Source organism: Culex pipiens, chromosome 3 (assembly GCF_016801865.2).
Source record: "Culex pipiens pallens isolate TS chromosome 3, TS_CPP_V2, whole genome shotgun sequence".
Classification (NCBI taxonomy): Eukaryota; Metazoa; Arthropoda; class Insecta; order Diptera; family Culicidae; genus Culex; species Culex pipiens.
The window spans coordinates 107,052,226-107,079,101 of NC_068939.1; the positions used below are offsets into that span (position 1 = coordinate 107,052,226).

At 37.9% G+C, this 26,876-nt stretch overlaps 1 protein-coding gene and 1 long non-coding RNA gene across 2 annotated transcripts in view; one reads left to right on the forward strand and one right to left on the reverse strand.

Annotated features, from left to right (window-relative positions):
* LOC120422116 (fasciclin-2) overlaps nt 1-26,876 on the forward strand; it is a 223,655-nt gene that overhangs the window by 36,889 nt on the left and 159,890 nt on the right. The window lies entirely within an intron of this gene.
* Nucleotides 21,349-22,006, reverse strand: LOC120421986 (uncharacterized). The gene is made up of 2 exons (XR_005606059.1): nt 21,695-22,006; nt 21,349-21,628 (listed from the first exon to the last, which is right to left on the reverse strand). It is a non-coding gene; the product is annotated as an uncharacterized LOC120421986 (long non-coding RNA).

The following is a 26,876-nucleotide window of genomic DNA, read 5'->3' on the forward strand; positions in this document are numbered from 1 at the left end:
AGTACTTTCCTCACGTTTCTTTTCGGGAGGACTATCCCCTCTATCTTTAACTTTGGGTGTACCTGACCTGAAACACAACGCGGTGAGGAACCCAGCAGAGTGGCCGGAAGTGTATTGTTTAGTCCCGGACATCAAAGGAGCGATCTCCGAAGGGTAAGGATATTGCGGAGAAGGAGGAGGTGAGTTGTGACAAAAGTATGTAAGTTTTTGGTTGAAAAAGTTTTCCCGAATCAGCGGTTGTCAATTGGAACAATTTAAATTCAGAACTAGTAAGATGAATTCCTGACCAGAAAATCACAAAAAAAAACAGAATTAACTCGGTTTTGTAGTAAACTAAAAACTCAAAACTGGTAAACTTAAAATGTCGTCAAACGAGTCTGGTTTGTATCTATTACATATTTTTCATTTGATAATTTAATCAATCAAGTTTATTTTTTTCCATCATTCCTTATCTTTGTCTTATTCTCTACAGAAAGCTACGAATTGCCGAACCAAATGAACGACACGACATGAGGACTCTTTCAAAACAGAGTCGTTTAACGACAGTGATCGATCAATTTCAAAATTAATAACGAAAGTACGACATTCGCGGATTATGTTTTTGCTGACGTTTTGGGTGATGAATTGGGAGGCTGCCAAGCTGTTTGCATTCGAAGCGCTTTCAGATTCTTTAGTTTCCATGCTGGATTAAATATCATTTTCACTCTTCACTTCTGTGAAGAGTACTTCATATTTTCAGCACCTCTTTCCTATCTATGTAACTCCATTGGTTCCAAAATAAACTCTAACCTATATTTTGGCTACGTGAGACAACGCGCCCTCTAAACAGTTCTTGCAGCTACTCAGTAATTCCCACGACACACCGCCTGGTGGCGGCGGCATTCAATTTGTCGTCGCGTGACTTTTTGATGTTTCCACGTGTTAACACGGATTATTCAATCACAGAACGTACTCCCCCAATGCTGGTGGCAGACACACGCAACGGCCAAAAGGCGTTACAACCTAATCAATAAAGCTTTTCCTTTAGTTAGTGGGGCAGGAGGGCGATGGAAACTAGGATACATAATTCATCGCGAGTGGTATTTATAGAATTATGACGCGAGTTTGCTTGGAAAAGGGTGAATTGTAATAGTAGAGACATGCAAAGCAGTTCCCTCTTTTCCAATGAGGGTATTGGACTACATCACCTTGAATGTCCCAACTGTGGCCAATACATTTCTTTAGCGCACACTCTCGGTAATTGGGAATGACATGCTTCCGGAGGTTTCCGACGTTGTTTCATTAGCCGCCGAAGCTGCCGCACTTAACGTCACTCATTTCGACTTCTAATTCGATTTCGTTCCTAATGAAATGGAACCCCTTCGCCACTGTCTGGGGATAACTCTCCAAAAGTAAAACAATCCAACGGCAAGTGGAAGATAAATCCCGACCTCTCGTTGTCCGACACTTGAGATCTGTCTCGTTTGACGGTTCCTTCTACACAGAAAAAAAATCGTGGTAATATTACATCTGGGAAGGGGAAGGGGTACATGTCAGAAAAAATGTGTAATATTACCTCTAAAAAGGTTTAAATTTGCCTCATTTATGAGATAAATTTACCTCATATAATGCTTAAATTTACCCTAGAAAATGTTGAATTTTACCAAGGAATAAGCAATATTACATCTAAAAATGCTTAATTTTAGTCATTTTCAGTAAAGTTCAGTGGACTGATCTAGAACTGTCATTTTAATGATATAACATAAACAAAACATGGATTGGAGTAATCTTTTTTAATTCATGGGGTGGTTATTGGATTTTGGGCCAGTTTGCCCAATTGATTCTGGATGAGTGTGGCAGATGCTCGCTTTGATCTCCCGGATGTTGACGTATGTAGTCTCACAAACGCCGGTCGAATCGATTTAGTCCACGAGCGGCGGCATGACTCCGAACCCGTTTGGACGGGTTCCGTTGGCACACGTTGGGGAGATCGGTTGATTCTTCCGTTGCACTGATTGTAATAATTGGATGACGGATTGAATAACGGCGACAAAGGTCATCATGTGGCATATTGCACTGAGTACGGCACCTCTCCGTCCTGGACCCTGATGTGCCCTCGGTTGTCTCAAGACTCCCCCTGGTCATCGCAGAATCGCGAGTTGGTCTAAAATGTTCGAGATTGCCTTTCCGGTGGAGGCGATACATTTGGGGCCACAACTTATACGAACCTGCTGCAGCATGTCAAAGAGAAATGCGTTTCGTCCCGAGTGATCAACAACGCGTCCATTTGAGTGTTGCGGTGAAACGATGTCCATTCCGTAAGGCCAGTTCGTAGCACCTTCGGCAAGATCTTAGCCAACGCGGACCGCGGCGCGTCAACGCTGCCGCAAACTTTAAAATCTGCCAGTTTCCGCCGCTGTTCAAAAGATATTCACCTGAAAATTAACGAGAATTTTAACAAAGTGTCATGTTCTTTACAACAAAAATACTTATCTAAATCGTTATCATCATCGATGTTGTTGGTCAGAATGATCCTGGTCCAAACACCCGAACGGGCGCCGCCGACAGCGACCGGCAAAATTCCTCCAACCCGATCGAAACCAGCACCAAAACACGCACACGATGACGGCCATGGAATCTGCCACGAATCTGGAGGGGCCCAAATTCCCGTACGCGGCGACCTTCTCCATCCGAACCAGCAGCAGCATCAAACACATACACGACGACGGCCACGGAATCTGCCACGAATCTCGAACGGGAGAAACTCCCGGATGCGGCGACCGTCAATTCCTCCAACCGGACCAAAACCCGCACACACACGCACACGACGACGGCCACAGAATCTGCCACGAATCCCGAACGGCACAAACTCGCGGCCACCGACAAGTTCTTCCAACAGAACCAGAAGAAGCGCCCCTTCACTTTGAACATTCCCAAACAACAACATTTGACAGTTGTCAAATTTGCAGTCTTTCGAAGTAGATGTCCGAAATCTATTGTGTGCAATATTGCATCAAAGAAGACGAAAAATTACACCTTCCATCGCAATATTTAACATTTGAAGAGTAAAATGTGTTATACTGAATTTTCGGCAGCAAATCATCTAAAACAGATGTAATATTACACATTCTTTTTTTAAGCATTCCATTTTCAAGCTTCCATTTTTACACAATTTTTTGCTGTGTACGGGGAGATTCCATAAGAGAACAAATCTTTCCTCGGCAGCCCCAGCTATTGATGGGTACGAATGGATTCCGCGTTGCAAGTATTCCCAACGGGGACGGTTCCATACATCTGCTTCACTTTTCGGATTTCTCTGGCGCTCTGGATCCAATGGCATTTATGTCTTTGTTATTGTCTCGTATTGCCAGCTGCTTCTGGCGATGGCGGCAGCGCGTTCTCTTCAATCCATTGAGCCAAAATAGTCCATTCTATTCAACGGTGCCCAAGAATATTGGCTGGTTGGTTTGTTGGAAGGTCCTCGGGAGGATGTTGTGAACGGGGAATACCGCTCGTTTTACCCACGTGCAAGTGAAAAAAAAGAGTCTGTTACTCAATTGTTATGGCGTGCAGAACTGACAGCTCTATTAGAAGTTGGTTTTCTCGTTGCTGTTGGAAAATCAATTCTGGACTTGCTATCGTCTTGTGGGTATGCCCTTAGGGTCGTTACCTTTCAATGTGGTTCTGCTTTAAGCTTTATAATTGCTTAAATGCTAAAAGCTTGTCAAGTACGTGCCTTACTCAACGTAGTTAGTTAAATATAGACAACTCTCTCAAACAGAATTTATGTCAGCAGAATATTATCAACGATAAATATGTGATCACATTATCCTGTGGTTAAATCAGGAACGAGCAATCGATTGGGGACACCCTTCTTTGATCATCCTATCACCGTTGATGCACGTACCGAGTACTTACAAGAGTTGACCAGAATGGCAAGTCATGCGAGTGCAAAGCTGTTGAAGCTACAACAAAAATTAGAAGCTGTGTGATCCATGTCAATCGTTCTGGAAAAAAGGATAAGTGAGCTCTGGTGCGCAGCAGATTGGAAAAGTGCTCTTGTTGTTAGTTTCTTTCAATGGTCCACTTGTTCATGCCAACGATGTTGATGCTGTTGTCGTTGCATGTACACATACAAGCTTAACCGGAAAGACTTTCTGAGTTCAGAGCCGTTCGATGACCAGTATCTTTTTGCTGTCGAGCATATCTACAGTATGCTTGCAAGTATGATTCTGCGATTTTATAATATTTAAGATTTATAAATTTCCTAATTGTCAAAATCTTATTTTCATATCTTCAAATATTACAACCTTTCTGTTTTCAAATCTTCAGATATTTTAGTAAGTTCTTTTTTCTTAATTTTTCTTGCTCTTGTTAGTGCCTTAGTAATAGAAATAATTGTTCCAAAATGGATTATGATGCAACACACAGCTGAAAGGAACTCCAAAACTCCGTTATGAATTGCAAAAGAATTGATTGTATCTTCACAGAAAAAAAAGTTGAATTTTGGAATGTTGAAAATTTGATAGGTTGAATATTACCTCTTTATTTGTGTAATATTACATAAAAAATGTGTAAAAATGTGAACCTGATGAATAGTCATTAAAAAACTGATGAAAATTCATCATTTTCTGGGGTAAAATTTATCATTTATTTTGCCACAAAATCTGTCACCATTTCCTGATGAATATTACCATCATTTTTTTTCTGTGTTGATTATTCACCAATAAAACAGAATTGAATTGAAAAAAAATCTTCAGATTTTCAAATCGCTCATTTTTCAAAATTTCAAATTGTCATTTTCTCTACCATTAAATTTTCCAATCCGTATCTATTTTCTTATTTCAAATGATTTGCTCTACGAAACAACCTGAACCATTCTGTAAGCAATCCCCTCTGGAACCAAATTTCTCCTAAAGCTTCATCTCTCCAATAAAAGTTCCACAACCATTCCTCCGGTACATTTCAAGCCATTGAAACTCAATCAGTTTGCTCGAGTGATAAGTCGTTTTAGCACATCTATAATGCACTTCAAATGCATACATACAGGAAGCATTGGCAATCCCAGGCGAAGGATTATGTCAGAAAGAGAAGGATAAAGTCTGTAATGCAATAGTCTCTCTTCTTTTTCTGCCCGGAAAGCCACACTGTAGAGCGATTTCGAGTGCAATGATGCAGAAGGAAAATTTGTAGCCCACTTTTCGTATTATGGTTGAATTGAGAATCCCTGAGCATTAGTGAGGTTGAAAAAATCTTTTTGCTGGCTTACGATGAGAATCCCGAGCATGGGTAAATAACAAGGGAAATGCAAAATAATACCATTCAATGGTATCAATACCAAATGTTGGTTTTCGCGAGCCCTTGAAAAAATGTCTGAAGTATAATTTAATACCAATCTGTGGTATTATACCAAATTTTGATATTGTTTTGTTATTGAGCAAATGTCGAATTTTGACATACTGTTACTTACTTACATACTTAAAACGCAAATCTACTCCAAATTAAAGCCAACTATTTTATTTTGGTCTAAAAAAGTCATTTGATGATCTTTATAAATTAGGGAATACCATACATTGGTATTGTAAAGGTATTTTAAATAAAAATATTATAAAATAAAGGTAATTCATAAAAAAAATCTATTTTAAATGATGTTTAGCATTCTTAAAAGTATACTGATACATTTGAAATTGATAAGAAAAACATTTATATATTTAGACGATTAACTTTACGACAACAATAGGTTCAACGTGAAAAAATTAAAATTTTAGAATGGATTTTATTTAACATTGTGTGCCTTTTGCGTCATAATCGATAAACTCAAAAAATAATGTCAATCTTTGTTAATTTGATGAAATAACTCTTTCAATACCAAAATGTTGGTATGCATGTGGTATTCGAACTTCGTTCTAAAATCCTTTTAATATTGAATTTGTGTTGAATCCTATTCAGTTGGAATCATGCATCCTCAAAAATCCCACGAAAAATGCCACGCTGCCTGGGCTATAGCCTTTCTCGTTCTGGTTTAGTTTGTTTCTCTTTCTTTGAATTTCCTGATATTTTTGCCTGCAGCTAAAACATGTTGATGCAGCAGCAGCTCATTTTCAACAAGCGTTGATAGCTCAGTTGGTAAACGGGTAGCTAAAATGGTGTCTGCACCTTACCTGTCATGAGTTCGATTCCAGTATTCCTCTAGTTTTCTTTACCTGATACTTTTTGGCTCTCCAAGCAAGACTTCGTTTTCCTGCCTGTTCGAAGGATTTAAATATAGCATCAAAATTCTACCCATATCTTATTGCAATCCCATTAGCCAAATTGAATTCCCGTTGTAATTCTATAGAGAATTATCATTGTTTTTTTTTCCAACGAGATTTTTATTTACCCGGAAAAATCTGTTACAAACTTTGAGGAAAAGAGCTCAAAAAGATCTTTTGAAAATTACGGACACTCTAATATCCACACAGTTATACTATAGGAAGCATCATAACAGCAGTTGGTAACGCTCCTTCCTTCAAGTTCTTACAACTTTTCTCTTATAGCCAGCATCAGTAGTGATAGCATGCTGTCTGCCATCCTGCGACGCTATGTTGATGACGCCGTTGGCCATGGAGAACCAGGCAATTTTTCAGCGTATCGTAATTATGATTGGTAGAAGGGATGTCAAGGCAATGTAAATATAATATTATCAGAATATTATGAAGAGTTGAGTGTTAGATTGAGGCTAAAAAAAATGTTACTTACAATATCGTAACTAGTCAGTATTATTATCTATTTTGTGTAATTTTTATTGATTTGATGTCGACATTCTTAGGTCTGGAGCATATTGGTCATCCCTTAATGTTAACTAATGTTGAACGTAGATGTTAAGCAGCATAGATCTTGATGATAATTAAATATAGCTTTCCTGATAAAAGTTGCCCGAGATCACAAAGTGTTTGTGTAAAATATCAAACAAGCTTTTGATATGCTACAAGTTCTAGTGAAAAAAGAAGCGAAGGATGTATTTTAATTAAATGCCCGTTTTTCCTCTCTGTTGTCTCATTTATTGGTAGTATATGAGAAACGTGTTCCGAACAGTCAAGATTCGTCAGTGTCTTGCGAACCTTCGTGGTGAACGGACACTAGAGCTGCGGTATTTTTTTACTACCTAAGCTCAGAGTTATTTCAAACAAAATTCACAGTCTTTTTAAAGACTACCTGATTTATTTTCCAAAATTCTAAACAGTCTTTTCAAGACTAACCCCACCTGAAATTTTGCTGTATTTTACAAACGAAGCCATCTTTTTAAGAGAACTTTGCTTGCAAAATGCGTCAAAACAAAGGTAAACGCAAATCTTCTGAAGATTTGATCGTTACGTCGGTGAAGCGTTTGAACGCTAAACCGGCTAACGGAAACAGAAAAAGAAAACAGCCTCATCCGAGGTCTGATTCTGATTCTGAAAGTGAGGTTAATCCTCCAATCCCATTGGCAAATAGTTTCGGTGTTTTATCCGAAACTGTTGACAAGGATCCTTCTCCTCGTACTGAGCCTTCTGCCGTCGAGAAACGAGTAAAGGCTCCGCCAATTGTAGTGACTTCCGTCTCCGATTTGGTCAGCTTTCGAACGCAACTGAAGAATTGCAAGGAAACTTGCAATTTGAAGGTTTCGTTCCAGCTTGGTCGAAGAGGAGAATGTCGCTTGTTGACGGAATCTTTACAAGATCACCAAACTTTTGTTGGTTATTTGAAAAACCACAAACACAATTTCTACACGTATGAGACCAAGAATGCTCGTCCATTCAAGGCGGTCCTGAAAGGTCTCTCCAACGACTTGTCGGTGGATGAGATCAAAAACGAACTTAAGGTGTTGCTTGGCTTTGCCCCATCCCAAGTAATACCAATGAAGAAAAAATCAAACGGGAATATTTCTCGCTTTGGTTTGAATTCACAATTTTATCTGATTCATTTCAACAGAAATGAAATCAACAATTTGAAACTTTTGGACAAAGTTCAGTTTTTGTTCCATGTACGGGTAAAGTGGGAGCATTTTAAGAAACATGGCGGTAATGGCCAGAATCTGACCCAGTGCCGGCGTTGCCAGGCATTCGGTCACGGTACTGATCATTGCGCTATGGTTCCAAAATGCATGGTTTGCGGGGATTCTTCTCACGACAAGGACAATTGTCCCGTGAAAGAAGTCACCCAATTTAAATGTGCAAATTGTGGTGGAAATCACAAATCAAATTTCTGGGATTGCCCCATCAGAAAAAAGGTTTTGGATTCTCGTGCTAAGCATCAGCCGAAATCCAAACCAAAATTTTCTCAAAGTCAGGTTGTACCTGCATCTTTAAATCAAACGTTCGTGCTGTCTCACTCGAACAATACCCCTACCGTGGAAAAGTTAGGTAACACTAATGGTATTTCTTATGCCAACGTCGTTTCGGGTTCGGGTTCATCCACGAATTTTAAATCCTCTACCAATCTTCAAATTGGGCAGGTACCTCAAATTTCATTTGAAAATTTTTCTGCTGGCAACGCTTTGGGATCTTCTGATCTCGGCGATGTTACGTTTGAAAAAATGACTTTTTTTGCAAAACTCACTGTTTGGTTTGATTCAAACAATGAGTAATGCTACATCCATGATGGAAGCTATCCAGATTGGATTAAAATTTGCGAATGATGTTGTTCTTACCCTGAAGTTTAATCATGGATCTAAGTAATTCTATCAATATTATGAATTTTAATGCTCGCTCTTTAAAAGCGAAAGAAAATGAATTTTTCAACTTTTTACGAGTTCATAACGTGCATGTTGCTGTTATAACCGAAACATTTTTAAAAACTGGCACTTATTTGAAAAGTTATCCAGATTATAAAGTTATAACCAATAACAGAATGAATCGAAATGGCGGTGGAGTTGCAATAGTTATCCACCGTAGTATGACTTATAGCACTTTACGTGACTTTAAGTTAAAAGTTATTGAAAGTTTGGGCATTGAACTTGAAACTTCTTTTGGGAAAATTACGATTGCAGCTGCATATTTACCTTTCCAATGCACTGGGGAAAATAAAAATTATTTCAAAGGGGATTTGAATAAACTTACTCGGCATAGATCTCGATTTTTGATCATCGGTGATTTTAATGCCAAACACCAATCTTGGAATAATTCAAAAGTAAATTCCAATGGTAAAATTCTATTCAGAGATTGCACTTCTGGTCTTTATTCGGTTTTATACCCGAATGGGCCAACTTGTTTTTCTTCTGTTAGAAATCCATCAACAATTGATTTGGTTTTGACAAATCAAAGTCAGTATTGTGGTCCTTTAGTGACTCATGCTGATTTTGATTCTGATCATCTTCCAGTAACTTTTTCACTTTCTCATGAAGCAGTTATCAGACCCAATAGTTCTGTGTTTAATTACCACAAAGCTAATTGGGACAGGTATCAGCATCATATTGAGAACAATTTAAATCATGATTTTGTTTTAGAAACCAAAGCTGATATTGATTCAGCCTTGGAATCTTTAACTAATGCAATTTTGGATGCTAGGAATATTGCTATTCCTAAAGTCCAAGTCAAATTTGATTCTCCCATTATTGATGACGATCTTCAGCTTTTGATTCGTCTGAAAAATGTTCGCCGAAGACAGTATCAACGTTCTCGTGATCCTGCACTGAAGCGAATTCAAAAAGATTTGCAAAAGGTTATTGACCACAGATTCACTCTCCTGCGAAATGAAAAGTTCGCAAGAGATGTCGAACAAATTAAACCTTATTCCAAACCTTTTTGGAAACTTTCAAAGGTTCTTAAGAAACCTCAAAAACCAATCCCTTCTTTAAAAGATGGTGATAATATTCTATTAACTAATGGGGAAAAAGCTCAAAAACTTGCTCAGCAGTTTGAGAGTGCTCATAATTTCAACTTAAATGTTTTGAGTCCTATTGAAGATCAAATTTCAATAGAATTTCAGAATATTGTTGAACAAGAATTTTCATCAGATGAAGTTTTTAATACGGATCTGAATGAAATAAAATCTATTATCAAAAAATTTAAAAATATGAAAGCCCCTGGTGAGGATGGCATTTTTTACATTTTAATTAAAAAATTACCTGAAGCAACTTTAAGTGGCTTGGTCAAAATTTGCAACAAATGTTTTGATTTGGCATATTTTCCCAGTAGTTGGAAAAATGCCAAAGTAGTTCCGATTTTGAAACCGGATAAAAATCCTGCTGAAGCCTCAAGCTATCGGCCCATAAGTTTGCTTTCATCTATTAGTAAATTATTCGAAAGAATAATTCTTAATAGAATGATGACGCACGTTAATGAAAATTCTATTTTCGCTGATGAGCAGTTTGGATTTCGCCTTGGGCATTCAACTACTCATCAGTTGTTGAGAGTTTCAAATTTAATTCGAAGCAACAAATCTGAGGGCTATTCTACTGGCGCTGCTCTTCTAGACATAGAAAAAGCATTTGACAGTGTTTGGCATAAAGGTTTGATTGCGAAATTGAAAAGGTTTAATTTTCCGATTTATATCGTGAAAATTATTCAAAATTATTTGACGGATCGTACTCTGCAGGTATGTTATCAGAATAGCAAATCTGATCAACTACCTGTACGTGCTGGCGTCCCTCAAGGAAGCATTTTGGGTCCAATTTTATACAATATTTTTACTTCTGACTTGCCTGATTTGCCCCCAGGATGTCAAAAATCACTTTTTGCTGATGATACAAGCATCTCCGCCAAAGGTAGAAGCCTTCGTGTCATCACAAGAAGATTACAAAAAAGCTTGGATATTTTCAATTCTTATTTGAAAGAATGGAAAATTACTCCAAATGCTGCAAAAACTCAACTTATTATTTTCCCTCACAAACCAAGGGCTGATTTTCTTAAACCAAAAAGTCATCACATTATAAAGATGAATGAGGTAAATTTAAAGTGGGAGGATCAAGTGAAATATCTTGGACTTGCTTTTGACAAAAACCTTACTTACAAGGATCACATTGAAAGTATCCAGGTTAAGTGTAACAAATATATTAAATGTTTGTATCCACTTATAAGCAGGAATTCTAGACTTTGTCTCAAGAATAAACTGTTAATTTATAAACAAATTTTCAGACCTGCCATGCTTTATGCTGTGCCGATCTGGACAAGCTGTTGTTTAACCAGGAAGAAAAAACTTCAGAGGATTCAGAACAAAATTCTGAAAATGATTCTGAAACTTCCTCCCTGGTTCAGCACCAGTGAACTTCATCAATTAGCCGAAGTTGACACTTTGGATGTTATGTCCAATAAAATAATTGATGCATTTCGACAAAAATCATTGCAGTCTTCAGCTGCATTGATCCGCTCTTTATATAGTTTATAAGTTAGTTTTAAGGTATCCCTTTTCCCTTTTGTACATGTAGGACCTCCTACATTTGAAATCACTGAATAGCGAAAGCTAAATATTTCATGAATAAATGAAAGTTTTTAGTATTTAAAATTGAGGTGAAAAGTCATCGATTGTGATTGGACACTCAATAATATTTTAACTGAATGAATGTACATGGAAAAGAAAAACTGAATAAATATAAATAAAAAAAAAAATGAGAAAAAAAAAAAAAAAAGAACAGTCAAGATTCATTCACTACACTTGACATTTGCTGAAGTTTGGCAATTTGCTCCACAGCTTTTTATTTTAATAGATTTCTGTAAGGATTGGTAAAGGTGTTTTTTTTTGGTAGTAGAATCAAGTTTTGTTGAAACTACCTAAATAAAATGTAACGCTGTAATTGTTCTGGCCATTAAAAAAAAACATTTCAAGATTCATGAAAAAATAGCTCTTCCATCACTTCCACCATAATAATTTGAAATATTTCTCTTGTAATCCTCTTCTCCTACAACCCCGCGCTAGACGCGTTCCAAACTCCATCTTTATTACTCAAGTTTCACGGGGCATCAGATTTGCCACCGTTTCCCTGCTGGCGCGAATGTCCTTTGGCATCAGCTCCTTGATATCCGACTCCATGCCCCACACCGGGTTCGTACGACAATTTGGGATGCAATATCCTCCCCGGTGGCAGCAAATGGCATGAACTGTGCAGCTCGAAACTTGTAAAAATCTTCCCGAAGTTTTTATCGCATTTTTTGTAGCAACAGCAGTGGCTCAAAGTCCTTCAGAGTTTGGTGGTGGAAGATGCCGTCGTACTTCTCATTTTTATGTGAAAATGTTTTAATAAAGTTTATTAAAAGAATGAAGTGCAAGGATTGCGGCTATTACGAACTGGGATTGTGTCGTCAGATTGTACTTACCAGCTAGTTCGGATTTTTTCTTTTTTTGTAGGGAAATTTGAGATTTTTTGCACTGATTTCCTTGCCCAAAGGGCAACATCCTCCATAGTTTTGAATAGAAAAAGAAGCCACATCGAGCAACGTTATAAACTTGCTAGAAGGCGTGAATTCTGGTAATGAAGAGCTTTTAATATTATGAACGTTGATTGGGTTATAAAGTTGCCGGTCGAAGAGATATAAAATGATTTAACCTTTCAAGATTGCATGGAAGCTTTTTAGATCACGTCGACGTCGTCGTGCTATCATGTCGCACCCGCCATTTTGACGTTCCGAGAAAAACGTGTTTTAATGTTTGACCTTGAATAAACAAAAACGAAAGCACGCAATGTAAACAATAACAAACACGTTTTGTTTGGCAGACCATTCTGTGCATTGTCCCAAAGTTTGGTTGAAGTTGGTTGCTGGAGTCCCGAGTTATAATTACAAATGTTTACGGTAGTCTAGCTTGTACGTGCGACAAACGCATCCTGACTTTCCTGGCCTGAAATCCCTTTGGCCTTTTGTCGCACTTACATCAATTTTCATGGAGTGACAAGATAGCACGACAAGATTGAAACTACTTTCGTATGTAAAGTGACAAAAATGCACGGAGTTTTTTCGGTTTTTGTTGAATATCTCAGGATTGAAATCGAATTTTGGGGATCTGTGAAGGTCAAAAGCTGAGGCATTGTAAGCTGCACAAAATGGCGTTCTTAACTCAATTTGGCCCAAAATGCACGTACGACAAGTTAGCATGATGGCGACGACGTGCTGGTAATGGTTGCGTTTGGCACTTTTATTCTTTCTAAAAATTCTAGAGCTTTTTTGATGAAATAAAAAAGTTGTATGGAGTTATTGATTTATTATAATACATATTATGTTAAAAACTCTCTATATAATTTAAGCAAATGCCATGGAAAAGGTTATTTTTATGATAAAATTCCGCTATTTAATGTCGCAAACACCTTTTATTCATTGTCCAAGTGGTATTTGAAATTCAAAAATGCTTAACGATCTTCTCTACTTTTCCTTTTTTATTTTCAGACCGGGTACGATTTCGGAAGGTTCCGAGCCTGCAGATTCTGCCTTCGGCATCCAACCAGCAGAATCCTGTAGGTGCCTTGCTGCTACTGACGTGAGGATGTCCCAGATGATGCACTGATTTACAATCTGCGTTGGAGTAGCATCGTAACATGACGACGAAAAAGTAAGTTTTGGTGTTAAGAAGAAGAATCATTAACAACATTATCATCACCATCGTGAGCGATAAAAAGAGAAGGTATTTTGGAATGCCTGAATTGGATTCCTTTCGTGCAGTAGGAATGTAGCTCTTAGAATACCATCTACCAGAAAATAAGAAAGACCTTTTCGGACATTCTATGCTAGCAAAGGAATGTAAACTGATTGTTTTGTACATGGAACTGGGGCTAACTGATATGATGGTACAACGAGGTCCAAATGTAATATGGATCAAGACAAACAAATCATATGACACCTAGAGAGCCTATATGGAGAGGCGAAATGTCATTCTCAGGGTTCCAATCGAGCAACAAGACCATTGAAAAACAAGGTCGGAATCAATTTAAAATAATTTTGGCCAAAAAACGTGATTTATAACGTGTAAAACTGTTAAATTATTATAATTTGCCAGTTTTTGTTATTTTTGTGCTTGTTCGGTACAAGAAACGTGCCAGCATCAAAGAAAAAGTTTTTCAACCTTAAATTTGAATGACCTTGAATGTTCGAAATTTCTCCCAGAACATTTAATTCCCTCCCCCCTAATAACACCGACCAACCAAATTTCTGAGCAGTCTCAACTCGAGTGAAAGCATGAGCTTTTGGGTCCCCGGAAATACGTGCACCTTTTTTTTCAAAAATAATTAGGCAGAGCCAATAGGTCTTTCTCCAAAGTTTGTATGGAGAATTAAACGTTAGCAGAAGGGCTGAGAATCGCACGTCAGCCGATGGGCTGTTTAGTAAGAGCAAATTGAGAGCCAAGGTGATATCTTTTGAAAGTGAACCATCCCAGAATAGAACGTTGCTGACCATAACCATTTCTCTCCCTTTATCCCTTTCCATTTCTAGAGCTCATCACGTGGAAGGATGCACTGGTGCATCTGCGGCCAATCCTGGGTGACGACTACATTATTCGCTGCGAGGTGACAGTAAAACCACCGGGGATCGTGGATTGGCTTCACAATGGAGATCCGGTAAGACACACTTTTAGAGTCTGTAGAGTTATCTCCAGCGATTGATACGTAATTGAGGATTGCGCGTAATTGAGCTGTTGATTCGGAATGTGCTAAATGTGAGTGTGGGTCGTCGCAAAGATGATGAAACACGAAAAGGAATCATCGTATGTCAAGAATGTGGAACATTCTCCGACACATTTAGTGTTGGTAATGGTGATTGTAAAAAAAGCTCGAACATTGATTTTCTCTTTATTATTTCTCTTAATAGCCTTTCATAAAAAACTAGATTTAAATTAGTTCATCCTTTAGAATTGGAGAGATTTGAACCTTGATTTGAACAATATGAATCATTCGGTATTTCCTAAAACAAATCCTCTCACAGTTTTACATAAATCATTTGATACTACTTGATTGCCATCATCGACAATGCACCAAACTTGTCGAAAGATTAGATAAGTGAATACAATTTAATTGGATTTAATCAACCGGAAGTGTCTTGTATGACTGGTTGGCTTAATCGAAGCTCTACTGCATCCCCACACTGATGGGGAATTGACGACCTCTGGGTGGAAATATTGCTGAGTTGTCGAATGAGATGACCACGAAACGTGTAGAGAACTGCTCTTCTGCCAAATCGCTAAGTAATTTTGGTTTGAAAAATGCATTCTCATTTTGGAAAATTGCTTTCTCACTTTATGATTTTCGAGATTCCTACCGCCATCATCTATCTCTGCGCTTTTCAATTGTCGACAGATCAAGAAATCGATTTGGTAGCAATTTCTCACAAAAGAAACCCGAGTCCAAACTATAAACCGCAAACGAAAACGCCCATCAATCATCAATGATTATTCGTTTCTTCATGGGATCGCTTAGCAAAATCTTGTTTCTATCAAAAAGTTTCACTCGAACACAAACAGTTATTCTTTTGAGCTCATATACATAAATTTCTTTCACCTTTGAAAAATAATAAAATAGTTTTCCATACTTTGGAGCCACACCTGATTTGAATTCTAATGATTGAAAATACTTGATACTATTAAAACGATTAAAACCTCCTAATGACGATATCAGTTGAAAACTTTAGCATTAGCATTAGCATTAGCATTAGCATTAGCAATAAAGGTCACACAATTCCGGATGGCTGCACAACGCTTATCTTGCTGTTTAACTGTAATTAAACGTATGATAGCACTAGACTCTCATCCGGTTACAATATTCCAACACGGGAGATACCATGTTTTCCTCTTTAGATGAGCTTGTAATACTATCCAGTAAGATAAGGGGCTCCTGGCCGGTACCTTGCTATCTCGGGGATTGGAAGGTATGTTAGTAAACATCTATCTAGAATGCGCAGAGATCTCTACGTCACCTAGTGGTATAGATGTTTGTAGGGAGGTTTTGGACTCAATGTTAGTAAATTGAACGTTTGTTTTTTTTAACACCACCACCACCACCACCAAAACCATACCATCACCACAAAAAGCCATGCTAGATTTTAATACAAATATATTACAAAACGAACACAACAATAACAGCAATTCCCCACAAAAACAGCATGATTCGAAAAAAAAGTTATCCGATCGGGCTCAAAATTTTTCTGGGGGATCCTTGGCCGAAATAATTAGACCCGTATTTTTTTGTTTGGCCATTAGGGTGACCTACGCCGTGTTAGGGTGGTCCGAAAAATGGCAATTTTCGTCGATTTTCGCAAAAACCACTTTTTTCAAAAAATCATATCTCCGCGCCATTTCATCCGATTTTAGCTGTCCTACACGCAAAAGAAAGGTGATTAGTTTGGCTATTTGGGAAAAATAGTAAGAAGTTTCGAAAAGCTAGCTTAACATTTGAAAAGGTCATATGAAAACATAAAATGCTGTTTTGAAGGTCTCGGGACCAAAGAGCCTATGTCTGAAAATATTTTTATCGGATTCCTCGGAAAATTTCACATAACATATCAAAAAATGGTGAAGTTATGTTTTCGATACTCTGAGATACGATTTTTTGAAAATAAAAACTGTGTTTTTCGACGCGCCACGCGCAAAAATTGGAAAATGACGAAAACGGGGAAAAATCGACTTTTTTCACTAAAACTGCGATAACTTTAAAATTTCAGCGATGACCTATAGATGTTATGGTACCAAAAGTTGCGTCTTTTAATTACGAAAATTTTAGTACCCTAACATGTATAGGTCATCGCTGAAATTTTAAATTTATCGCAGTTTTAGTGAAAAAAGTCGATTTTTTCCCGTTTTCGTCATTTTCTAATTTTTGCGCGTGGCGCGTCGAAAAACACAGTTTTTATTTTCAAAAAATCGTATCTCAGAGTATCGAAAACATAACTTCACCATTTTTTGATATGTTATGTGAAATTTTCCGAGGAATCCGATAAAAATATTTTCAGACATAGGCTCTTTGGTCCCGAGACCTTCAAAACAGCATTTTAAGTTTTCATATGACCTTTTCAAATGTTAAGCTAGATTTTCGAAACTTCTTACTATTTTTCCCAAATAGCCAAACTAATCAACTTTCTTTTGCGTCTAGGACAGCTAAAATCGGATGAAATGGCGCGGAGATATGATTTTTTGAAAAAAGTGGTTTTTGCGAAAATCGATGAAAATTGCCATTTTTTGAACCACCCTAACACGGCGTAGGTCACCCTAATGGCCAAACAAAAAAATACGGGTCTAATTATTTCGGCTAAGGATCCCCCAGAAAAATTTTGAGCCCGATCGGATAACTTTTTTTTCGAATCATGCTGTTTTCGTGGGGAATTGCTGTAAAACCATCTTCCTGGCCCTGCTGCCCACACGATACTCATTATTATGCCCAATCACCCCATGCACACAAATAGCGACACAAAATAGACGGAAATTATCACGAAAAAACAGGACTGCGCGTCCCCAGAAGCACTGCACTTATGAAGGCATTATTCAATTATTATGCCCAATCACCCCATGCACACAAATAGCGACACAAAAGAGACGGAAATTATCAGAAAAAAACAGGACTGCGCGTCCCCAGAAACACTGCACTTATGAAGGCATTATTCAATTATTATGCCCAATCACCCCATGCACACAAATAGCGACACAAAAGAGACGGAAATTATCAGGAAAAAACAGGACTGCGCGTCCCCAGAAGCACTGCACTTATGAAGGCATTATTCAATTATTATGCCCAATCACCCCATGCACACAAATAGCGACACAAAATAGACGGAAATTATCAGAAAAAAACAGGACTGCGCGTCCCCAGAAACACTGCACTTATGAAGGCATTATTCAATTATTATGCCCAATCACCCCATGCACACAAATAGCGACACAAAAGAGACGGAAATTATCAGAAAAAAACAGGACTGCGCGTCCCCAGAAACACTGCACTTATGAAGGCATTATTCAATTATTATGCCCAATCACCCCATGCACACAAATAGCGACACAAAAGAGACGGAAATTATCAGGAAAAAACAGGACTGCGCGTCCCCAGAAGCACTGCACTTATGAAGGCATTATTCAATTATTATGCCCAATCACCCCATGCACACAAATAGCGACACAAAATAGACGGAAATTATCAGAAAAAAAACAGGACTGCGCGTCCCCAGAAACACTGCACTTATGAAGGCATTATTCAATTATTATGCCCAATCACCCCATGCACACAAATAGCGACACAAAAGAGACGGAAATTATCAGAAAAAAACAGGACTGCGCGTCCCCAGAAACACTGCACTTATGAAGGCATTATTCAATTATTATGCCCAATCACCCCATGCACACAAATAGCGACACAAAAGAGACGGAAATTATCAGAAAAAAACAGGACTGCGCGTCCCCAGAAACACTGCACTTATGAAGGCATTATTCAATTATTATGCCCAATCACCCCATGCACACAAATAGCGACACAAAAGAGACGGAAATTATCAGGAAAAAACAGGACTGCGCGTCCCCAGAAGCACTGCACTTATGAAGGCATTATTCAATTATTATGCCCAATCACCCCATGCACACAAATAGCGACACAAAATAGACGGAAATTATCAGAAAAAAACAGGACTGCGCGTCCCCAGAAACACTGCACTTATGAAGGCATTATTCAATTATTATGCCCAATCACCCCATGCACACAAATAGCGACACAAAAGAGACGGAAATTATCAGGAAAAAACAGGACTGCGCGTCCCCAGAAGCACTGCACTTATGAAGGCATTATTCAATTATTATGCCCAATCACCCCATGCACACAAATAGCGACACAAAATAGACGGAAATTATCACGAAAAAACAGGACTGCGCGTCCCCAGAAGCACTGCACTTATGAAGGCATTATTCAATTATTATGCCCAATCACCCCATGCACACAAATAGCGACACAAAATAGACGGAAATTATCACGAAAAAACAGGACTGCGCGTCCCCAGAAGCACTGCACTTATCGATATCAGTTGAAAACTGAACTGAAAAATGTTACGTTTTTATCTCATCTCGTAAACTCATACAACACTGGGATATTTTTTTTTAATAATCTTATTTCTCGATTAAATTTTCAAAAGGCCCTATCTGCATAGGAAACCCATGAGGGATAGGTTGTTTTGAAAATTTAATCTAGATTTAAAGCACTACTGCGGGAGGATGGTGGAAAACGGGTTCAGTTAAGTGGAGGAAAATCACTGGAAAGGTAAAAAAATGCGCAATCGACAAGACTGGAAGAGATCAAAGAGGAAGAAAAAAGAAAAAAAAAACTATTGGAGGAAAAATCCGCGAACTAGTCGACTTCGACCGAAAATGCAAATAAGGTGGAAATGAATCATGGGAAAGCGGAATGCAAATTACAGGAATAATTAATTTATCCTTTACTGCAAGACTCCTCCATCCCTCTTTTCTTCTCTGTTATGGAGGTGGTGATCCGTATAAGATTAAGAAATACTTTCCGGTTTCACGCGGATTGCGTTACATTCCCTCCATGGTGAAATAACATTCGAAAATGTGGAATCACTATCCGAATCATAAATCTTAGAGCGCTTTCCTTCCCTTATTTTTCACTTTTCATGGTTCAAATTATAATTGGGTGATATTGGTTAAACTTTATGCTACATTTTCCAACCCATGTGCGAAGACGACTTCCTGTTTGAAGTGCGATTATTCACGGATTTGGAAAGCGCGTTCCATTGTGGGTTTTTATCACGGGTCGTTACTAGTTGCAATATATTATCCTTTTGCTGAATGCTCCAGGGCTGCTGCAAATATCAACTATTCCACCACCAGCTGTGCATGTTATCCTTTCCCGCATTGTTAAAATATCGAAAATAGCCTCCAGCTAAACTATGTTGAGCACACCTGTAACACTGAGTTAAGTACTCACATTTTTTTATGCGAATTCGACTGGAATTTCCAGCAGCTAGCAGTCACTGCAACTATTTCATATTTTATGTGGTGGAATATGGATTTATCCGTTTTCGGGTGTTCGAATTAAGAGCACTCCATAAATTACCAATCTGCTGAATGCAAACCAATATTGGCTTATGAGTCTATTACCTTCCTGGAAAATGGTGGATCAGATTAATTATATACAGTTCTGTTGAAATCGTCAAACAAGCGCCTTGCCAATAACTAACAATTATGCATGTAATCATCTGCAAAACCAATACCCTGCTTGAACAAAAATAATAATGTTGTACAAGTTTCAACAAAATAGATAAACATGGAAGCAACGCAAATGATTATCTTTCATGGAGTAAATTTTCTCTTACTTTTTCATGGCGCATCGGTTATTTTTTAAAGGATTCTAGAATTGAGTTATTAACTGAATTTAAATTTACTGGAGACGCATGGTATTTCCAGTATAGCAAATTCTAGTTAAGAGTTCTTTGCGTCTCCATCGAAATAATAATAGTTGGTCTCATCACAGAGAACAGATGTACATCTTGGTTCTAACTTGTGTGTAAACCGCGTAAACTAAAAAAAATGCGTTGCGTACAATCTTGCATCAAAGAAATTAGAGTGTGCAGGATCATAGACTAAATATATATAGATACGCCACTCCGCTGTTGGGGCTGGCGACACTACCGCCACGCCAAAATTACACCTGGTGGCAATTCACAGGTACTAATCTACCCTTAGGGAACGTTTGAAAAAAAAAATCCTCCTCAGTTTCAGTTCAATGCTCAGTGGGTATATCCAAGCAACTTTCGACTAGCAACTGCTGTTTCCAAGAAATGTCAAAACAAAGGCATTTTCATTTTTCGTTCTCTTTGCTGTTAGTTTAGCATCCTTCGCAAATGTTTTATAAATTTGCTGGTTGTGCAAATGCAGATTCTAGCGGCGTGAATGTTCCAGTCAATAGATCGAAAGTGTTGTGCTCTTCAAGAAAGCAGGTGAGGAAAAAAATATAACAAAAAAATCCTCCATCAAAAAGATTGTTTCGATTTTCACAGCTTCGTGAGATTCCGGAGAACTATGATGGTGAAAGCGAACTCGGAAACGATGAAGCGGAAGTCTGTCTAGCCGTCCATGGTGGATGGCAATCAACGCTCAGTCACACATCCGGACAAACCTAAGACCTCGACTACTGAACAAGCAAGGGCACAAATGCTGCCCCGCCAAAGAAGCTTCTCCTGCCACAGAAGCCCTGTGATTACCCAAATCATCTGGCACCTGTTCAAAAAAAAAAAAAATAGATTCCGGTGTTCAACTACAGGTTCGACGGCAAACCTGACCGGAAATGTTCGTCTTTTGCATCTGATCTCGTAAAATAATGCATCTTGAAACTAAGTTTTGAATCGGTTCGAAACGATAGTAAATCGGCGTCATGTTCCAATACTGCTAGTAGTTGTGTGTAACACAATTGGTTTAAATGTATACTACGCAATGTAAAATTCTTGGGAATAAAATAAAAATCTAGTTTTTTTTATTATTCTTGTTTTTTCACATTACATAACTGAACTTTGTGCGACTTCTCTTTTATTTGGGCCTGAGGTACTCAGCCAGGAACGGGGCTGGTTTCATTCAAGTTGTTGGGGACACGACACATGGGATGGGAACTGCTGTGGCGGCCTTGTCAATCGCCATTTCCGCTATCAACGCCTGGTCCTTTATATCGAACATCAACTTTTCAACGACGCGAATCCCATGAATTGGCGCAACCAGTTTGCTGCTGCAGACTCCACTGAAAAGAGAACACGATTTTATAAATTGTACAGATCAAATAGGAGAACCTTGTTGCTGTTCTTACCATTAACGGACCATCAGTTCCCGGCAGAGTCCCTGTTTACACCTCGCGAAAATCGTTTGTTGCAACTAACTCTCCGCCACAAACCGCCACCACCTCCGTTGGTATCATGGAAACCGTTTAAAACAAAGCAAGTTAGTGACACTTTTTGATGTCAGGAAACATTTGGTCGAAAAGTGCAGAGTGCTACGATTTTGTTTAGCAATTTAGTACCTGTAACTTGACTGTGGTGGCGCGCGGAGCGCTAAAGGGGTGTCGCCAACTGGATGTATGGCAAAATCCCGAAGTGAGACATCTAGGTAATTAATAATCTATGGCAGGATACGCTTGGCGGCGCCACCGTCGCGGCTGAGAATACTTGACTTAACAATTAAAAAGGCTCAATAATTTCGAAAGAAAATAAATGTTAATTTCGTTTAAATATAAAATTCACTTCTGTATAATTCCAGTTGACTAAAAATAATGCAAAAATGCATTAACATTAACGAAAACATAACAGAAAATTCATTCAAAAAATATTTTTCAAGCGACAACTTAAAATAGTCCCTTTACACATGTTATGTCTGATTTCGTTTTGTTTACCTTCTTTGGCGCGTAAAATTACAACCCTCTGATGAAGGGCAGTCAGACATTGGTCTGATGTCGTTCGTACGGAATGTTTTATGCAGTGATTAGATGGTCCAACGTTCTGCTACTGTAGGCCATCATGATTTTGGAAGTGGCGCTATCTAGGCGGATGGTGCACACCCTAGCTCTTTTCAACGTATTTTGGTTTAAATTTTTACACACGTTTTTCAGTGCTGTTTGTTCAATGATATACATCTGTTCTCTGTGGTCTCATGCTTAATCTGTACATTAATTATTTTGAATTTATTAAATTTAAATCGTTACAAAATGTTTCCTATAAACCCACAAGCTGCTGCTGCTGTCACAGATAAGTGATACATTATTTAGAATACGATGCCGCTTCGGTACTATCAATTCCAGAAGTGGTCAGATTTGCTGTGATTTTTGTAACTTGTTTATTTGTTCAGACATCCCACAGGCAAAACATATCGACCGATCCAAACGACATTACCAACGCTGAGGGATGGATCAACTTTATTTTCCCAACCATGAAACTTTCATCTCCACTCATTTCTCCTAATTTGTTGGATCGTTTCACTTGTGGGATGAATTCAGCTTCCTTTTGGGATGAAATCAGACCCTTTATGACCAAAACTAGGAAAATGGCGGTCTAGTATTGACAAACAGAGTAGTGCAGTGCATCCAGCTTACAAAACGCAGCTGTTTCCACCGTTTCTACTACGGTCAAGGAAGTCAAGGAAAAAAGCTTTTTCACTTGGGCGAGTTTAATTTTTGCCCACTTTTAATTACTTCGAAATGGTCCGAACTGCTGCTCTGGGGAAAAAAATCCAAGCAGCAGCAGCAAAGTATATCGTTTGGAAGACTGTAAAAACTGGCAGGAATTGCAGTTTTTGTACAGGCAGAATGGTCAGCCATACTGTGAAACGGAAGTCCTCTTTTGGCAGATATGGTATAAAAGTACAGACTCATTTGCCCGACTTCTGCTGTTGGTGGCCATTTCGCTGATCCGATTAACTTTTCACGAGTGTGTGATTTTCCCTTGGATGGGTTGCATGTGAGCAGGAAAATCTTTCTTTTTGGATACATTTTACTTTTAAAACCTCTACATTTATGCTTTTCACATGATAACTGAATCGTCATACTTTGCTATTACAAGCTTAACGTTATTTATTGGATAAGTTGAAGTTAAATAGTGTTTTTTTCCATGCCGGAGCTAAAAGTGTTGATTTGTGCAACTAATTAATTTACATTCCAATTAGTTTGCACTGCAACCCCCGAATGCTTCCTGCACAAACACAATCATTTATTGCAATTTATTGTTTGGTTGATAAGCTGCAATCAGGATATGAGGCAGCGATGTTAGGTTTAATTTCCTTTGGACATGTGTCAATAAAAATCCGTATTTTAAATAAATAGCAACAATCATAGCATTTTATATCAAAACTTACGAAGAATCATTGTTTTTATTTTCAGTGCACAAACTCTACCTTTCGGCATCTTCAACACTTGATCGGCAGCGCAAGCAGAAGAGGATCTGCAGTGTTACCTAGAGCAAAAAGAGGACTTGGAAGACTCCGATGAGTTCCAAAAATTCCATGGGATTTCTTGGCCAGGGTCTTGGTGAAGGAATGGAATGTCATGTCATGTAATGTTATGACTGTTACTGACTTCATTACTTGATCTTTAAAAAAAATGTTTGTCGGGCAAAGTGTGTTTATTTTTTTTTGTTTAAATAAAAACTGCTCATTGTCTTTTTCACGCAAACTTGATTTTTTTTCTATCCGAAAACATCCCAGAATATTTTTTTTTCTTTTAATCGTATAAAACCTGCTAACCATATTTTATTGTTTGTCAGCTAAAACATTTACTTCAATCGTTAGCCATTGTATCGTGGATTTCTTTACCTGAATTAGATTTTTTTGTCAATCAATTGCATTAGGATAGCTATTGACTTGTTCACGTACTCTTTGCTCTGTTAGATAACATGCCACTTTATCTTTTTTTTTTCCTTTTGCTACAGTAAAGGTCTGAAATTTTAAAATAAATAACTTTGAAAAATAGCTATTTAATTTAATTAGACTTTTCAGAGTTAATGAGTATATTACAAAAAAAGTAAAAAAAATACAAAAATACTTTTGTTTACAAAACTAGGATACTGTCCAACATTGCGTTATTTTTAAGCGTGCTTTCCTTTTCCGGGGATTTTTCCCAGCAAAAGAAGGAAAAATAGCGCACAAACGTGTGGCCTGCTAATGGCACTGATTTACGATGATAAACGATCGCGCGTGAGCAATTTTCGGAAGCCGGAAGTCATGTGCGGAAAATGTGGCAAGCTGTAAATGGTAAACAGCACACAATGGCTGCAAGGATTGGTTTTGTTGTGAGTGGGTTGGTTTCAATGTGTATTTTGTGCGTTGCTACAACGTGATGACCAAAACGGGAAAGCTATACGTGATGAAGCTGGGCCCTTGTCACAGCATCTGGTGCAGTGCATCAAGCTTGGCATTCCAAATAAGTTGGACAAATTTAGCAAAAAAAAAAAAAAATCCTGCATTCAAACTTTATATTGCTAATCAAAGTTAATAAAATTGGCTTACATAAAAGCAGTTGTCGACACCCCACCAATATTTTCCACCCTCCCGATGTTACGTCAACGGGGGGGATTCTATGTGCTGCCTCTAATGAGGGGAAATTTGTTTGTGCAGCATAAAAATAATCCCTGATCAGCATTTTCAGCTAATTTATATTGTTGCCACTTTTGAATATAATCAAGATTTCCTTTGTTGAAAAGTTTTTCCGCCGAAATTATTAACCGTTCGTGGGTGGTAGAATCCTCGTGCAATGCATAACATTTTTTTTATCAGATTCGGAAAATTGTCTTTTTTATATATGTATGGACTTGTAATGAGTTTATTTTATGAAGCAATAAAAAACTGTTCAATGATAAGTTGTAAAAATTACTGAGTAGATAATTTATCTGAATTCCTCATAGATAACCAAAAACTGAAGTGCAAATTATAATTATATTTATAGCATTGATAAGTGAAAAATCTGACGATGCCATTCTGAAATAATGTCAGCATTTCTATTGGTGAGACATACATTTTCAATCATCTGTTAAACGGTAATCAATTGAAAATGTTATCTATAACAAATAAATGCACAAATGAATATAATTTAAAATCAAAATAAATCCCCAAACAAATCATTTGTAAATACTGCTGTATTGCTGCGATTATTCAACTTCCAGGCCAGAGGTCAACAGCTTTCGAAATAAGCACTGCTGTACAACGTCCGATAAACTTTTGGCCCCTCGACGGGTTTGAATCTCGTAGTCCCTCTGCTGCTGGATCTGAGTTGCCAAATGGAGGCTGTGTGCCAAAGTCAACATCCTTTTCGCCTTCCTAAAATGGCCCTGTTTTGACCTAGATGAGGTGAAATAGACATCATCTCACTCGCATTCTGCTAGATATACAGCCCAAAAAGGATTACTCTTCATTTTAAAATCTGTTGCAATCTGTATAAGGATACGTGTAGGTTATGAATTATTGTAGCTCCACTTGTGACCACTTTAAGTTTCCTTCAATATTCATGATTCAAGATTCTAACGTCAATTGGAGCTTCAACTTCAGCAATAGATTAGCTTGAACTGTAATGCGTATCTGAATAAATCTTTGTCATTCTACTGTTATTTAAACACAACTCTAGAGGTTAAAGTCAAAATGCAAAAAAAAAGTCCAAAAAGCTCTGTTAACCTTAAAATTACACTAAGCCATCAGAGGGAAAGCAACAGCATGCAGAAGCATTACAGTGAAGATAAAATTATAAAAATGGCATTACCGTACTGAACTTTGCCTCAGTGTTGCTATTTGCTATGTGCTTTTATTTGCCTACGGATTTCGCTACCACGTGGAACGTTTCCAGAATTGTGGAAAATGTCTCCTAAAATATTGCTATTCAAATCACGTTGTCTACCCCCGCAGCATCTAATTGGCTTACATTGAATTTATAATACAGGCATGACACAAATTAAATTCAATTACCCAACTCATTTATCTCCAAGCAAGTTTTTATAACATTATTTTTTTAAAAGATCCACGAGATATATTGACTCCGACTCAAGCTCAGAATAAAATTATTTCGAATACACAGCCTTGATTTTAACGTGGTTAAAAAATACTTGTTTATGCTTCGGTTACTTAAAATAAATGTAAATGTTTACCAGCTATTTTAGAGCTACCAGCAAATAAAAAAGCAAACATATGTCAAAGATCTCTTTCGCTTGTTGCAAGTAATCCTCTTTTTTCTTCGTGAAACATCAAGTCTGTAGTGAGGTTGAGCACTCCAAAAATAACCATCACGGGATAAATAATCCGATAAAAACTAAATCTTCTATAACAGGGCAGAGATCTGACTACAAGGAAAAAGAAAAAAAGCAATAATATGATTCGAAGGTCAATGGAGGAAGCGTCGGGGGAAGTGTGTTCAGGCTGGACATTAGAGTATAGGACGAGGGTATAAAAGTAGATCATGAAGCTTAGAAGGACTTACCGGCAGAGGTAAGAGGAAAGATTTAGAAATTTCAATTATGTAATCC